Source organism: Cryptomeria japonica, chromosome 2 (genome assembly GCF_030272615.1).
Source record: "Cryptomeria japonica chromosome 2, Sugi_1.0, whole genome shotgun sequence".
NCBI classification, from domain to species: Eukaryota; Viridiplantae; Streptophyta; class Pinopsida; order Cupressales; family Cupressaceae; genus Cryptomeria; species Cryptomeria japonica.
In genome coordinates, this window is record NC_081406.1 from 316,809,515 (window position 1) to 316,827,604 (window position 18,090).

The window sequence follows — 18,090 nt, forward strand, 5'->3', positions numbered from 1 at the left end:
GAATTTTAGGGGCTTTAATGCCCATAACAAACAACACTTGGTCAAGCATATGATTGACTAGTTTGAAAAGCCATATATAATACTACTATAAGAAACCAAATTGTCCACATTAGAAATGAAGACATTTTCCAAGAAAACAAAGAATGTGAAGCTAGGGGCGATCCAATTTGAAGGGGCATCTAGTAACCTAGCTATCTTTTGGAGCTCTTCTCTAATAGATATGCAGAGGATAGGAAAGGGTGTAGCGTTAGGAGTTATTCTTCTTCTCTATAGTTTGTAATTGTATGGATTTGTCTCTACCAATACCCTTTTCTAATTACATCTTTGGTTTATATTTTAATGCTCTCCTACATATTTAGGACAAGAGGGTGGCTATTTTGAGGTTTAATCAGTACCAAAGAGGCTTCACTTATTGGGTAAGTAGGAACAATCTTCTTGAGACTAGTTTAAGGAATGAGGCTTTTACCTAGAACAATAGGCTTTTACCTAGAACAATAGGCTTTTACCTAGAACAATAGGAGGATGGGCTTTAGTAACTTTATAGAGATGATCGATAGGTATCTCTTTTGCAAGGATTTGGCATCCTTCTCTTTTTGCATGGAAGCATCAAATCTTCCTTGTTCTATCTTAGATCACTGACCCATCTAGTTGAAACTTGTGGGTGACAAAAATATATGTAAGAGTCTATTCAAATTTGAAAACATGTGGATGAAGGCTACAAATTTCTTCAATATGATAGTTGAATGGTTGGGTGAGGATCATTTCATAGGATCTAAGCTATTATGATTTGTCTCAAAATTGAAATCAATCAAGCTAAAGTCGCAACAACCAGAATAACAATCATTTCAAAAACATATTTGAGTCTAAATAGGAGTTAGAGGAGAAGTTGATAGACTTAAATGAGGGATTGTTGAAGGATGGTATGGACTAAAATAGCTCCCTAAAGGAGAAGGCATTTCATAGTGACTATGAAGATATTCTTGCCAAGGGAGAGCCATTTTGGAGGTAGAAATCAAGACAAGTTACTTGTCAATTATTTCATTAGGGGTGGAAAGCCCAAAATTTCAGTTTTCCTATACATGGCCAATCTAAATGACTTTAGGGTTGCTATGGAAAAGTATCTTATGGAAAAGGAGGTACATGGGAGGACACAAGAGGTATGAGAGAAGTTTGTAACCTTGATCAAGGGACTAAAGTGTCCATAGGCCTCCCCATCCTTCAAAGGAGAATTTAGACTTACTATAAGATTTCAAAGAAAAACCCAATAGTATCAATATTAGGGACAAAGGCCTAGAGAATAGTAGGGGTCATAGGGTAGTCACATGTGACAATCATCAACATAAGGATATTTTAGGTATGAGAGACTATAGGGCTATCAAGCTAGGCCTTCTATGACTCAACAACCTTTTAGGGGAGAATCTAGTGTTTTTAGTAGTTAGGATCTTCTGATTATGGTGGGGCCTAGCCAACATAGGGTTATATGAGAGGCACATGTTATGTATATGTTAGTATCAGACAGAGAGTGCCCACAAGGTTTTAGAGTAGGTGGACACCATCCTAGAATGTCAAAGTAGATAGATGATATGTGGGTCTGTACCCTCCCAGCCACTCAACATATTCCTTTAAGTACACAACCTTAGATACACAATTTAAAATTTTTGATATCATACCAATGGATAACAATTAGATCTAGGAATCGTCAACCTTGAAAAAAATATGAATTTAAACAACTAAAATTTGGACCATGCCCATTATCTAGCCTAAGGATAAAATCATATGTGATTCTTATATGATAAACTAGCACATATGAATTTTTAAATCTCGAAAGATCAAACTGCAAAAGGTCAAAAGGTAGGAATCTTATGTCTAAGACTTTTGTTGTGGAAGTTAGGGTGGTTGTCACCTATGTTGCCTTTACTCAATGAAATTTGTAGCAATTTGTTGAATATTTACACCTCAAATTAATCATTGATAGTGTTGAGTTGGTTGATGATAAGTGATGAAATGAGGGTAGAAACAAATACTAGCTCCTCATCTTGTGTCTATGTCTATTTGGCTTGTGGTACACTAGGTTATCATAAAGCAAGACACATGTCAAGGTTTGTATAAGAGTGTATGTGAGTGTAGTGTGTTTTCTATGTAGACTATTTTTTTTGTTTGAAGATCGATTACCAAAATAAAATCAGAGCACAAAGTCAGGTTACAATAATAGTGACCAAGTTGATTACTCCATCAAATCCCCGACCAGGCTAAACTGCCTTAAAATTAGAAGAAAAAAAAGAACCAGTTTATAGGATTAAGAGTAACGTGTAGAGCTTCGAGTCAACATCAAATTACATCAATATTATATCATCTATTGACAACATATTTAAAAAGATAGATTGTAATAGCTTATTAAGATTCATTATCACTATCATTATGTGGATTCTCCTCTTTCTCTTCATTCTCTCTATCTTCATTATTAGCTTCTTTGTCTTTTCCTTTGTCATTATTCTTAGGTTCAATCCTACTAATTTGGAAAGTATCAAATTCTCTTCCAAGGGGCGCAAATATCCTCTCTCAACTAGAGCAATCCAAGTTTGGTGAGCCATTTCTAGGTGTCTTATAGCTTCACCCCTCTTTAATTGATATTGGTATTCTTTATGGTATTTATTGTAAAAGTCTATATACTCTTCCTATAATTTCTTCCCTATCTTTCTTAGATCTTGGGGTCAATAGGCAACATCCTAAATGTCTTCTTTATATATTGAAGAGGAACCTTCATCCAATATCTTAATGAATCTTCTTGTTGGCTTCTTCAATGTAAATGATACCTATTCAATAATCATTAGCATTGTGATTCTAAGATTACACTCAATAAGAACCCTCCCTTTACCTTGGAACACATTCTCATTCCTTCTCTTCCAAAGAAACCAAAGAATTTCAATAGACAATAAAATCCAAAAATAGTTAGACTTTTTACTCAGATTGCAGACATACCTGACAATAATTTCAAACCATGAGAAATTATCAACAATATTCTCGCCTAAAATGTTATAACGATTGACAATCATGAATTTTCTCCTGATTAATATCTTCCATGGTTCATTCCCTTCTAAATCCTTGACAATCCATTTGATTTCTAAGGCAATACCTTGTTGCCTGAGGTCTTTGATCCCCAATCCACCTAAGTCCTTACTCAAGCAACACCATTTCCATTTAACAACTTGCATCCTTTTCTTACCTCTTCCATCTAACCACAAATTGCCTAATAACTTTTTTCACCTTATCTACTTGATAACTAGCAAGGAACCACATAGATGCATAATAAATGGTGTAAAAGGATAAGGTTTTTTCACACACTTGGACTCTACTCACCAATGACATAAAGTTCCTATTCCAACCATTGATTATTCTTTCTATCTTAGCATACATCCATTTCCACATCTTAGGTAATGAGGGGGACACTGAGAATGGTATACCTTGGTACCTTACAATTTTACCAGGCCCTCCCCATTTCCAACCAAATTGACTCAATCAATCAAGAGGGTCAATAGCCAATCCTAGTAAAGTAGATTTAGGCTGAGAAATATTTGATCCAAATGCATTACAAAAGAACTCTAATCTATAATCGAGTTGATCATATTATTCTTGTCCAAGGTAGGAAACATGGCAATATCATCTGCAAATTGAATATTGAAAAGAAAATATTGACTGGGTGGACACCATCCTAGGATGTCAAAGTAGATAGTTGATATGTGGGTCTTTACCTTCCCAACCACTCAACATATACAACCATGGTTCTTTAACCTCCCAACCACCCAAAGGTCAAAGGAAGATTCACTGCTGCAACACTCACTTTTTGTGACAGTCTCAAGCACTTAGGATAGTCACTCCTTTCATGGCATCTACTGAGATCTTCAGAAGTCATTGAAAGAATTGTCTACTAAGTCCTCCAGTACTTTTGTAGTAAAATCTTGGAAATCTTCCCTCTGAATCAACCTACCTGTCTGTTGGGTTTTTGTCCACCAACTATTAAGGACAAGTCTGTTCTTTTCACATATTTCCACATATACAATACAACTTAAATGTATCCCAAGTTGATGCAAAGCAACCTTTGCTCCAACAATACTAGAAAATAGAGAAAGAACTTTAATGCCATCAGGATAAAATGCTTTCAAGATAGATAAATGGTATGCAACTGTATCTATTTGGAATGCATTACCCAAACAATGAAATCAATCAATCAATCGCACAAGAAGTTCCACGAGTGTGATCTTTTTCAAATCCTAATATAATTTCTATCTGGTCAACCTCTATAAGAGCCACCTGACCTGGCCCCACCCAAACCAAGTTCCATTCTTCACACTTTTCAAGAATGTATTTATGTTCACTATCTTGCAATTTCCCTCGTGAATTTTCAATTATAGTACAAAGTTCTTCACGAAGGACACTACCACATCGTCTAGAGTCTATGCAATTCAATTTTTTTCTTTGATCCCATGGAGGCCAATAGTCCTTTGTCTAAGGAAGTGCTTCTTGAATATAATTTGGGGGAGAGGTAATTCTTGAAATCGCCCTTCTATTGGGAGATTGTGTACATAACCTCTTGGTCTTCTGGAAGCTAAAAAGTACTTTGAATCCACCAACTTTGGTTCCACACCATAGAAATTTTTGGATATTGTCTTCCAAATATCCTTCGGTGCAAAAGCATAATTCTCATAATAGAAAAAAGGTGGCCCTTGCATGAACACATTGATTTCCTCCAAGCGTGGCCCAATAGATTCCCTAGGAACTCCAAAACCAGTTAGTCCCTCAAGGCATAAATTAGAGACCAGATCACACACTCCAGACATTGTTTGTATTGCATACTCTCGATGTATTTATCACCCTTTAACACTTTCCTCTACTTTTCTCCAATTGCTCTCTTCTGGGCAGCTGATGAGCTTGTTTCCATGTCATTCAAGATAATGCCTGCTTGCTTTCTTTTACGAAATTTACTTGCACAAGACTCTTCAACTTGTATCTTCTGCTTCTGCAAAGTTTCTAATTCTATCAAAATTCTGACAACAACTATAAAAACAGCCAACGAGGATGTTGTACGTCCAATGACACTTCCTCTCAGATGGTCGTCGATGCATGGTAGTGGGGGAGCGTCAGCATTCCGATGGTCCTCCGATGACATTTTTGGCTAGAGGAGCGATCATAGCCACCGTTGAAAGAGTTCATGGCGTGGTCAGAATTCCAACGTTCAATGGAATCATCGGGAAGTCTGATGAGTTTTTGACGGCTACATTTGTTGGCAATTCGATGAAAAGTAGTCAAACTTCCGACGATAGGCCGTCAGAAATTAGCCTCGAATGTACTAGTACATGTTAAAGTATGCCACCACAAGTGTTGACCATTTTTAGATGCCTACATTTTCCCCCTCTTTGAGACAATGTGATCATGAGAATTGTTTCAAAGAACAATCAAGAAATATGCCCTAGACAATGACAAGGATATATGTATGCCCCCTCGAGGAATTGGCCAGAAAAATCTAGAAAAGAGGTTAATTGATCGATAATAACACCAAGATTAGACTAAGAGGATTGCAAAGACTGACAGAAGAAAAGTTAGTAAGAGGAAATTAGACAGAGAAGAATTAGCAGTGAAGAAAAACTTGCGTGCACAAATGCATAATAGTAGGTGAAAACCTTTATTTGATATGGCAAAATAGATGCGACGCACCATGGTAATGAAAGATAGGGTGATAATGCAATCCCTCTACGTATAACAAACACTTCACAGACAAGCAATGAATCAAGACATCTTAAGACATTAAGTGTGTCAAAGGTCGAGGTATGTGAGATAGCCATAATGTGGACTTGCCAACACAGACACCCAATACATACTTGCCCCAGAATACTACGAAACACTCCAAAAACAATAGACAAAACCAAAAATGACCCTGAACCATCCAGGTCACTCTAAATCACTCAGTGACATCATCGAGCAACATAGGAACATGATCCAAGATAAATCAATAAAAGATAAGACTCACAAATTCAAACAAGTCAAACAAACATTATGATCTTCATTGTCAAAAGTGATAATTTTGTGATGATAGGATGATCATGCAGTCTAGTTTTAGGGAATGTAGTACCCCGTCTAAGACAGGACTCAGTCTGGCTTTGAGTATACTACACCTTGTATAAGACCCATGATAATTAAAAAAGGACCGATAATGTTGATGTTGTGTGATTGATAGGACAACTTCGATCAGTTTGAATGTTTGGTTTGCTGAAGAGTTCATCTGTTAAAGTGTGATTTCATTTAAGCATAATGTTTCATTGTGTCATCTGTCTGATGTCTGCTCAAAATGTTTGTCTATGTACAAAAGGGACAATTTATTGATATAATGAAACATAAACGATTGATTTTGGATTTTAGGTATTTTTTATTTTTAGGGTTTTTTTAATTTTTTAGTACCTTTTTAGGGCATTTTACAATTTTTTTGATTTTTTTCAAGATCATATTTTCTTTTTATGGATTTTTTCAGGACTTTATTTGATTTTTAGGGATTTTTCCATGACTTTATTTTCTTTATTAGGGATTTTTTCAGGACTTTATTTTCTTTTTAGGGAAATTTTTTCAAGACTTTATTTTCTTTTTTGGGATTTTTTCAGGACTTTAAAGGTTATGTACATGTCGTTGCTTCCGAGCAATTCAAAATGATAACTTCATCAATTGATCATGACAATGGATTCACCCCCAATTCAGTTTTGAAATATGTACAGTGTCAAGGACAGAGAACATATGTACAAGGATTGGTAATCGTCAGGAAACAAACATTGATGTTGACCAATCGCAGGCCTAGACAAGGGATATTGGGTCAAATCAAAATGGATAGTTGTGATAGAGTTATATTTCTATATACATGTAGCATCAAGATACATGACAATGCAACAATTTGCTACACGTGGTGCTTGTTTGCCAGGTTTTCACCATGGTATTTGCCCAAAGCACCTGTTTGCCAGGTTTTCACCATGGTATTTGCCCAAAGCACCTGTTTGCTAGGTTTTCACTACAGGGCGAATGATTTTTCTTTATTGTTTTTGTCATTTTTTGATATTTTTCACTTTTTTTGCTTTCACACAAGGCACCTGTTTACCAGGTTTTCACCAAGGTGATATTTTTTCTTTGGCAATTTTTTTTTGTATTTTGACTTTTTCAGTTTTTTTGTCATTTTTTCAGGATCGTATTGGAGAATTGCCAAAACAAAAATTATGTATAATACTTTTGGAGGTGCATGCTATTCACAAGATCTGATAATGGTTCACCCTTTGGGGTGGCAAGCTAATATGCACCTGAGCCATATGTTATAGTGACAATGAAAGGCCCAACCCAATTAGGTTCAAATTTTCCTTTGGTAATCTCAAGTGAATTCTTAGGGTTAGCTTTTAGGACCAAGTCTCCCACTTTGAAGTGTCACCTGCTAAATTTCTTTTTATAGGCGCAACATAGATGGTTTTGATATGCTCAAAAATGTGTCAAAGCCATTTGACGTCTTTCATCTAACATCTCAAGCTGATGCAACCTAGAAATTGTATATGCTTCATCATCTATCAGGTGTTGTAAAGAGACTCACAATGATGGAATCTCGACCTCCAAAGATTAAATAGCTTCCACACCATAAACCAATCAATAAGGTGTTGCACCAGTAGGGTTGTAGATTCAAGTGTGATAGGCCCATAAAGCTGGATTTAACTGCACATGCCAATCCCAACCAACGTCATTGACAACCTTTTTGAGTATCTTGATAATGTTTTTATTGGAAACCTCAACTTGGCCATTACTCTGTGGATAATATGGAGTTGAGAAGTTACGTTGAATGTGAAACTTCTCACAGAGTTCTTTGACTTCCTTGTTCTTGAATGGACGACCATTGTCAGTGACTATAGCAAGGACTCCATATCAGCATATGATATAGTTTAAGATGAGCTTGGAGATTTGTCTGCCAGTGATATAGTTCATAGGTATATCCTCTATCCACTTGGTGATGTATTCTATGGCTATTATGATGAATTTATGTCCATTTGCTGATGTCGGGTGGATCTTTCCAATGAGGTCCAACCCCTATTGAGAAAAGGGCCATGGAGATATAATAGGTTAAAGCTCTTGTGTTGGTGCATGAATACAATCTCCATGCATCTGGCATTTGTAACACTTTTTAGCAAAATCATGGGCCTCCTTTTCCATTGTTAGCCAATAATATCTAGCTCGGACCAACTTTTTAGCTAGGCTAAGACCATTGAAATGGCCCTTGCATATACCATCATGAACTTCATGTAAATACGTTTGTGCTTCGTCAGAATCTAAACACCTGAGGAGGGTATGGTCAAAAGAGTGGCGGTAAAGGGTATCATCGATGATCATGTATTCGGTAGCTTGTCATATAAAGGATCAATGTTGGTTGGAGGAAAGGTTTGGGGGTATGGTTTGAGATTTAAGATAGTCATAAATATCATGATACCACAGGGAATTAGGACCAATAAGGACACACACTAAATCTGATGGCGGGATCTCAAAAGAAGGCATCATTAGCTATTCCACCATAAATTCACATCTATCCATATTATGAGGCATATCTAGCATGGAAGTGATAGTGGTCATAGGGTTTGTTGATTTGTTCTGTTCTCGAGGAACTTGATTAAATTGGATGAAAGTGAACTTTTTTTTGAAGAATTCCACCATTTGTTTATAAGGGACAAGTTTCTCATCTTTTGTATCATAGTCATCATTTACTTGTCGGATAACAAGTTGAGAATCACCATAGACCTGCATATGTGTAATATGCCACTGAATTGCTATTTGGAGCCCTGTAACCAAAGCCTTGTACTCTGCAATATTATTGATGCAATCAAAATTTATCTTGCAAGACTTTGGAATAGCATCACCTTGACAGATGACAAAGAGTATACCTGTGCCTGAGCCAAATCTTGTATGGGATCCATCAAAGTATAATTTTCATTCATTAGAGGGAGTGACAACAAAGACTAATTCATCTGAAAAATTCATCAACATTGGATGGTCATCTTGAATAGGTGCATCTGTGAGTTGATCAGCTATAACCTATCCTTTTATTGCTTTTATTTTAGTGTATTCAATATCGAACTCACTTAGAATCATGACTCATTTTTCTAGTCGGCCTGTCAGAGCTGCTCTGCTCAACAAATATTTCAATGGATCAATCTTTGCTACTAACTTAGTGTCTTGTGATTTAACATATAATGTCGCAGCTTTTGAACTGCAAATACTATTGCTAAGCATGCCCATTTAATGGTGGAATGATTTAGCTCATAGCTCACTAATGTGCGACTGATATAGTAAATAGCTGGCTCTTTTACTTGTTCATCACGTCGGGCCAATAGAGCTCCAAGTGTTGTGTCAGTTGAAGAGATATATAAAATGACTGGCTTCCCTTCTATTGGAGGCATTAACACAGGCGGTGACACCTAAGATAATCCTTATGTGCTTGGAATTCCTGCTATCAGTGCTCAGTCCATTTGAAGGCTACCTCTTTGTGTAAAAAATGTTGAAAGGGGTGAGACTTGTTTTCTAGTTGTGCTATGAATGTCCGAATTGATTGCAGTTTCCCTTGAAGGCCTCTTAGTTGATGAAGATTTGTAGGTGGAGGCACATCCATTATTGCTTTTACTTTTGCGAGATCTTCTTTTATGCCTCTACGATAAATAATGTATCCTAATAATTTTCCACCTGTTACCCCAAAGACGCATTTCTTTGGGTTAATTTTGAGCTTGTATTCTTCCATGCAGTGAAAAATTGGGCCAAGAATGGCAAGATGACTATCTCTTGTAAGGGATTTGCATAATAGATCATCAACATAATCCTCCATCAAAGTATGCATAAAATCATGGAAGATTATTGTCATGGCTCTCTGATATGTTGCTCCAACATTTTTAATGCCAGAAGGCATCACATTCCAACAGTAGGTACCCCAAGCACAATTGAAGGTAGTTTTGTGCTGGTCTTGAGGAGCGATATGGATTTGATTATATTTGGAAAATCCATCCATTAATGACAACATCTCATAGCCAACAATCATGTCCACAATGATATTAATGTTAGGCAAATGAAACTCTACATAGCTTTGTTGACTGGTACCAAATTTGAAATCCACTCTACATAATCAATTGGTTTGATAAATCCCACATCCAACAATTTCTTGTGAGTTCTACTTTGACTAATAGGGTCACATGTGGATGCATTTTTCTGAGTTTTTGTTTGACGAGCTTGTCACCTAGTTTCAATGGCAAGTGATGAAGAACTAATTCTGGATCAAGGTCGAGCATGTATGTATAATACCATGCAAAGTTGATTTGCTTCTCAAGAAAAAAGTTGAAAAACTCTATTCTCTCTTGTTCTGATAGGGAAGCGGCAAAATGAATGACCTTAGGGTTGTCAGGCGTACCCAAGGTTATTTCTTTTGTCCTTTCCACTAGCAATGTTGATTTATCCTGACATGACCAGGGTATATCCAATTTTCCACCTTTGGGCGCCTCAAAGAGGTTTTCGCCCGTAGGTACATTATTTGTTTTTACATTTTCATGATCAGAGGGCGCCTTACGATTTTCACCTAAAGACCCATTCTTTTGATTTTTTTCATTTTTTTTTTTTTTCATTTTTGCGACTGGAAGATGGAGTTGACTCCCTAAAATATGTTATGGAATCTAAGTCAATATCAAATACAACCTTATGATCACCTTGTGGTATCCCTTCTTTGATTTCAAGAAATTCTGCAATTGCCTCATCATTCTGGAAACAGTCCAGCTTAAGTGGTCCTCATTGGTCCCATTGGATAAGCTATGGGTATACAAGGGGCATGTCATCATCAGTTTCAAGGAGGGTTTGGTTCGAGATAGTGAAGACATGGATATCGGTAGTGCCACTATCTGAACTACTCATGTTGGATTCAGTGCTTGGATCCCAAAATGACCATATCCAGGCTTTTGGATAGGTTTTGACAGGAGGAGGAATTTCATGTTTGTATTCCATAGGCAAATCATCAGGGTCAATGAAGACATTATCTAGGGCATAGGAGGTGGAGGAAAAAGAATCCCACTCCTAATCATTGGAGTCATTTTTAAGATGGGTGTGCTCAGGTGTCGTTTCATCATCAGAATCACACCCTTTTTCACACAAAGGCACTTTGGTAGATGAGGTTCCAATTCACAATGGTACAAAACCTAACCCCAAAGTTCTATGTCGCATCTCAGGGATAATAGGCTCCAATATTCCTTTCTTGTCCGGTCCCAAACCATTGTATGTAGGGGTTCCAACAATATTTTCAATTTAGCCCCATGCTTAGTCCTTAGAATGAGATGAGATAAATCTAGGGAAAGGTACCTGCCTATTTTTGCAGTAAAGTCTCTTGATAAACAAAGGCCAAAGATAGGGTGAACATCAATTATTAGCACATCTTGAGACACACTAATACTAGGGTAGGCTTATAAGGTTAGTGGAATACTTTTGACCATATCTACGACCTGAATCTTATTCCCATCTAGTTTCACAACTCCTCTAGCTAGGAGTTCATATTCAAGCTTTAATACTTCAGTTATTTGCTTGGGTATCATTGTAGTGCTAGCACCAAAATCTCTCATGGAATTATGCAACAACTTATCCCCTACAATAAGTGTAAAAAAAGAAGGGAGTAGGTTTTAGTTTATCTACCTTGTCTTTTGAAGCTCCACCCTCATCATTTGTGAGTACTACAGCTTGATGCAACTGATTCCCCGCATCCAGTCCCTTGTCTTTGGCTTGAACAGGTTTTGCAGTAGGTCCCGCAATTGCTGATTTTTCAAATTCTCCTTTGAGCTTCTCGCAACAAAGATCTTTTCTTTGGAATAGCTAGGATATCCCATAAAGATACATTTGTAGGGGCCTTCTTAAGTTCCACAATCACATTAAGTGATGTTGGGAGTGATGGTTTTAATTCCTTAGGGGTAAAAGCACAAACCTATGTCACACTTTTATAAAGGCACCGACCAACAAAACTAAAATTGTTTAACTTCGATCGCATAAAAGTGACATTTCTAAATTGAATTTTGAAATGATGTAAACTGATCAAATGTAGAATTATTAATGAAATTTATGTCTGTTATTTTTTAAATTTTTTAGGAAAAAAATTGATATTTTTTTTTATAAATTCAAAGACAAATTTTTCATTGCTGAAAAATGCTGAAAATCAGGGGTTCTAGTCAACGCCACCAAAAAAAATGAAAATGGACTTATTTTTTTGGATTTTCATTTCCAAATAGAGAACATATATATGCAGTGTTAAAATAAATAAATTAAATTTTGATGTATATTTTTCTCGCTATAAAATTTTGAAGTCCAACATAGATAAATTTGACAATTTTTCATCTGGTGTCACCTTTTAACTACTAAATTTATCATTATCCAGAAAAAAAACCCTTTTCGAGAAGATTCTCTCATCTAGTGTAAAATAATTTTTAATTTTTTTTAATTTCATTCAATATTTATTTTTTAATTCTAATTAGCCTCTTTTTAACATTAAAAACCTACTCGCAATGTTTAATTAATTAAAAATATTAAAAACTATAGTAAAAAAACTATATGACCGGATTCGTGACTTCGAGCTCTACAAAAAGGGCATTTTTAGATTTTTGTAAAAAAATATTCTACTTGAAGAAAAATTGAGTAGAAGTGAGAAGTTTGAGAAATACAGACTTTTCACCATTTTTGTGCCACATCACATGACACATAGGCTAGTCCGGTCGGACTAACCTTAGTTATAACATTTTAAAAAAATTAAGTTTTTTTAATGGAAGCATTTGAACGAAGGGGATTCCGACCAAACTGAGTTTGGCGGGACTCCCGACGCCATTTTGGTGCCACACATGCACCACGTGGCACCACGCAGCCCGAGGGTAGTCCGGTCTGATTGAGTCCAGCCGGACTACCCTTAGTTGGCCCAAAGTATGACACAACTCCATGCTTTTCCCCTTAGGCCTGTAGGGCGAAGTCACTTTAGGCTTCTAAACAGGTGGAATCACTACTGGTCAATTCTAAGGTTTATTTATCTATAATAACCTTAGGTTACTATACCACAGGTTCCCCTGTAAGTCTACGCTTTGAGTGAGTGTTCTAAATTGACTACCCTTGAGGAGATTTTGAATCTGAAGCATCATTAGCAAACACCTCTTCCTCTCCTTCCATCCATGAAAAGAGCACGTGATTAGGGGTGATCTCTACCTCTTGTTCCAAAGACATCCCTTGCATTTGCATAGTAAGCACCACATTATCCATACCCAGGGAAGAATATGTGTACACTCCTGAATCCAAAGTTTCTTGGACTATTCTCCTCTACCATCTTCCGATTTAGGTTTTCGCATGGGAAATTTTGGGGCATATGTGCTTCATTATGAGGAAAACACCAGTAATTAGTGTCATCCATAAGGTTATTTTTACTCGCAACTTACTCCTTGTTTTGGCTCAAATGGTTTACAAAGGTGTAGGGATGGGCACAATCTGGTTGTTAGGCTGAGCTTGGGGTATCATCTTCACACCTCCTTGGAACTAGTTTTGTTGGTACGAAGATCTCCCACTTTGATAATTTTGGAAGGTAGGCCTTGTAGGTGTAGCCACAATGCTACTCTGTTGAGTATTAGGATATACATACATGGATTGAGGAGGTGTCGATGAACTAGGAGAAGCTTGATCTTGCACTGGAGTTGACAACTTAGGGAAAATAGGCATATGCAGCCTGGGTGGAAGCTTTCTGACATTAATTAGACTATTCTTAGCTCTAATTTCCAAGCTATAGGCATCTAGTAAGGTATTTCCTCCAAGAGATTGAATCATGACATATATGTCAAAGTTAAAGGCTTTTAAACAAAAGAAAAGGCCATATCATTTGCAAGCTAAGCAGTCACTGGAATTATTTGCCAGGTCTTGTGAAATCTAGTGTTGAAATCAATTATTACTTCTTATGGAGCCCGTTTGATGGTTATTAGCTACTGCAATAGCAAAGAATGGTCTCATTTCTCTGTGAAACACTCAAAGAATAAATCTTTGAGATGGTCCCAGTCTACAACTAAATTAGGTTGTAAGGAGTGTAACATCCTAAAATTGTACCCCTTGCAATTTTCAACTACATTTGGGTCTTCGCTTTAGTGTTTGCACCCCTCGGCCTGATCAGAGACTTGATTATGCTCACACATATCAAAAACTTCATTCAACTCAGTGATGCACCTAGCTACCACCTTGATCCTGTCCCAAATAGGGCAGGACTGGGGCATGGTCCCTTGGTCCCCCTTAATGGGGACATATCTTGGGCCCCTCTCCCTGACCTATCTCAAATTTGAAGTGGGAAAATCCCCTCTATGTCGGCTCAAGTGAAAAAATTAATCAGTTAATCCTACGAGCAAGTATATAAGAGGGATTTCCCTTCTCATTTGACAATCTATGATGCACACACAAGAGGTCTTCAAGCATTCAAGAGCAATTGAGCATTTTCAGTCTTCCTTCAAGCTTTGGAGCAAAAATAGAGTCAAGATTTCAAGTATTGAAGAGGAGACCATCATTCTAATTCATGAAATCATAATTCCATTTTGAGGCAAGAAAAACTTCACAAGGAGGTATAATCATTTCATTTTTAGTGAATTCAACATCCGCTCAAAGAGGAGGATTCCTACTTTTAGTAATTTCAATTACATTATTTCAACCACTTGGGTAATTCCAAAACCTAGGTTTGACCTAAAGGTAAACCCCTATTCCCAACACATTTCCCTTTCCTTCTATGTGCAGTAAGAAGGTATGCAGTTGTTCTTCTAGAGTTAATCTTTATTTGCAGAGACGAAGATACCCTTTTCGACACGTAAAAAGTTTGGAAGATCGATAGGAGGGCGACTTGGTCTGGACACATTGTTCCTGCAACTTTTAGTAGATTTTGTAGAGCAGCTTTGAATCATCTCAAACTTCTCAGATCCAGGTGCACGATGAAATCCCGAATTTGGAGCTCGTTGTTTTCTCAAATTTATCTTTATTTCCAGCACTTAGTCTTAATTCAACTAGTCAACTTACAAAAGAGGGTCAATTGTATTCCAAACACAATCAATCTACTTAGTATTCAGTCCTTGTATCATTTTAGGATTGGATCTAGTAGATTCATCCCCCTCTTTTGAATTTAAAGTCCTCAAAGTGAAAATTGGCTTAGTGATTTCTCCCTTTTATGTGGTGAATTTGCTAAGCCCCGAATTTTCCACTTTACAAGGAGCAATACCAATCTTGTGCTTTTTCGTTGAAAGAAGCCACAAGTAGTCTTAATGCCATATTTTGTTGCGTGACATTATGCACAACACAAACATCAACTGCATCTTGTAGCTATTTTGTAGGGGCCTTGGAATCTTCCCTTGTGAATTTGGGCAAAGCCTTTAGGGCAGAGGCTGGAATGGATCCCACCGTGTAAGAGGAACCAACAGAATAAGAGGGCTTGCACTATTCCATGTCACAAAATTATGGGGAGGAGGGATCACCATTTGCACTAGAGCTTGGATCTGGGCTTGAATACATCCTTGTGGTCTTCTTGCTTTTAGTTACCAGTGGTGGTACCAACAAGCTAGGATTCACAATGGTTTGAGATCTAGTAACAGGTCTATGGCTCATATACCTACTTATGGTTTTAATTTTTTTGGTCCCATCAGATGTGCCAAAAAAAGAACTATTAATGCCTAAAATTTCTTTCAAGACAATAACCTTATAGGAAGTTCATTGAGTAGGGGACCTATTGTGCATCACTAAACAACCTCCGTGATTTTACAAGTTGACTCTTCATTTGAAATGGGTAAAGGAGAATAAAATGATGAAAATAAACTAACTAAGGTGATGCGCCAAATATTTAAGATTCTAAACACTCAAAGCACAAAAAACCTTACATTATATGCATAATTCAAAAGCTTGATGATTCAATAAATGAAACAACTAAAATGCTAAGATTCATTGCAAGCATAATATGAAACAAACACAACAACAACTTAAAGGAGTTTGAGGCATGATTTAATCAACAAAAGTTATACTTAATATTTTAAAAGCTTATACAAATTACCAATTTTTAGTTCTTACTCCAATGACATAAAACGTAAATTATCTATCCCTATCTTTGAAGGATCTGATTATAGTTTCTGGAAAGTAAAGATGAGAGGTTATTTGGTTTCTTTGGGTTACAATGCTTGGAAGGTAGGGGAGAATAAGTATGTACAACTAGAAAATGGTCTTACTACTCTAGATGAGATTCAATCCTATGAAGAAAATGAAAACGCAAGGTATGCTATCTTCAATGCATTATCAAAAATTGAATTGACAAAAGTTATTTCCTTGAATACTGCTTATTAGGTTTGTTAAAAGATAAAAGAAATCTCTGATGGAAATGAGAGAGTTAAGTTGAAAAAGAGGTTGACAGCTAAGAAAAGGTATAAAAACTTGAAGATAGAAGAAGGAGAAGATATAGTAGGCTATTTTCATAAGGTTGTAGTGCAGTGAATAAAATTAGAGAACTCGGAGGAACCCCAAATGATGACGACAATGTAGATGAGATGGAATAAAACTTTGTGAGGAAATTGAAGAAAGGAACCAACAAGTAAAAAGGTATGCTACCCTTTAAGTATTTTAGATGTGGAAAGATTGGTCACATAGCTACTAGATGTCTGGAAAAAGGAACAATACAAAAGTTTAGAAAAAATAAAGGAAAGTTCAATAAGAAAGCCTATTATATTAAGGATGATGTTGGAATTTCACATGATGAATCAAATTATGAAGAAGGTGATTGTTTATTTCTTGTAGAAAAGAATGCATCTAGGTTTGATATTTCTAAGACTGTTGCTACTAGATTTCATGCTAGAAGAGATAAGAATGAATGGTTGATTGATAGTAGATGCTCAAATCATATGACTTGTGATAAGAGTAAGTTCATAATGCTTGAAAAATATGATGGAGGTTTTGTTAGGTTCAGAGATGATCAGACAACACAAATTGTTGGGATCGGTTCGATTACTTTTGAGGGAAAATATAACACTGACAATTCCTACTATGTGAAGGGTTTGCATCATAATCTTTTGAGTGTTGGACATATGTGCGAAAATGGATATAATGTTGTTTTTCAAGACAATGGATGTGAGATTTGGAAGGAGTCCAAAATGGTTAATGTGGCTGGAGAAGGACAAATGGAAATATGTATCACCTGGAAGGAGCTACAAGACACTACTTGTTATCTCAACTTGATAATAGTTGTCTATGGAATCAGAGGATGTGTCATATCTACTTTGATAATCTAGTGTAGATCAATTCAAAGAGTGCAGTAAGAGATTTACTGAGATTGACCAAACCATATAACAACATTTGCACTTGGATTGTCAACTAGGAAAGCAAACAAAGAGCACATTTAGAGGAAAAGAATATTCATCCACTGGATTACTGGATTCGGTACACACAAATCTATGTGGTTTGACCAGAACAAGGAGTTTGCAAGGTGAGACCTATTTTTCATGTTATTGATTGATGATTATTCTAGAATGACTTTGGTTGCATTTTTAAGAGAAAAGTTTGAGGCATTAGAGAAATTCAAGATATTCAAGGCAAAAGTTGAGAATGAGGTTGACAGGAGAATCAAGTGTTTGAAGTCTGACGAAGGAGGAGAATTTATTTCCGATGAGTTCGAGATTTTTGTGAGAAACATGACATTAAAAGAGAGTTATCTGCCCCCTAGACACCACAAAAGCATGGTGTAGTGGGGAAAAAGCATGAAGTTGTGTCACACTTAGGGCTAACTAGGGGTAGTAGGACTGAACTCAATCCGACCGGACTACTACCCTACCATGTGGTGCCCTGTGTCATTGGCATGACTCCTAAATGGTGCTAGGAGTTTGGCCAAGTAGAGTTTGGCCAAACTCAGTTCAACTAGACTCTTGGCACCATTTAGGTGCTTTTTGTGAGTGCTTGAGCTTAGAATTTTTCAAAAAAATTCAAAATAGTTCGGCTGGACTCCCCTATGTGGTAGACTTTATGTGGCAGTCAAATCACCTATTTTGT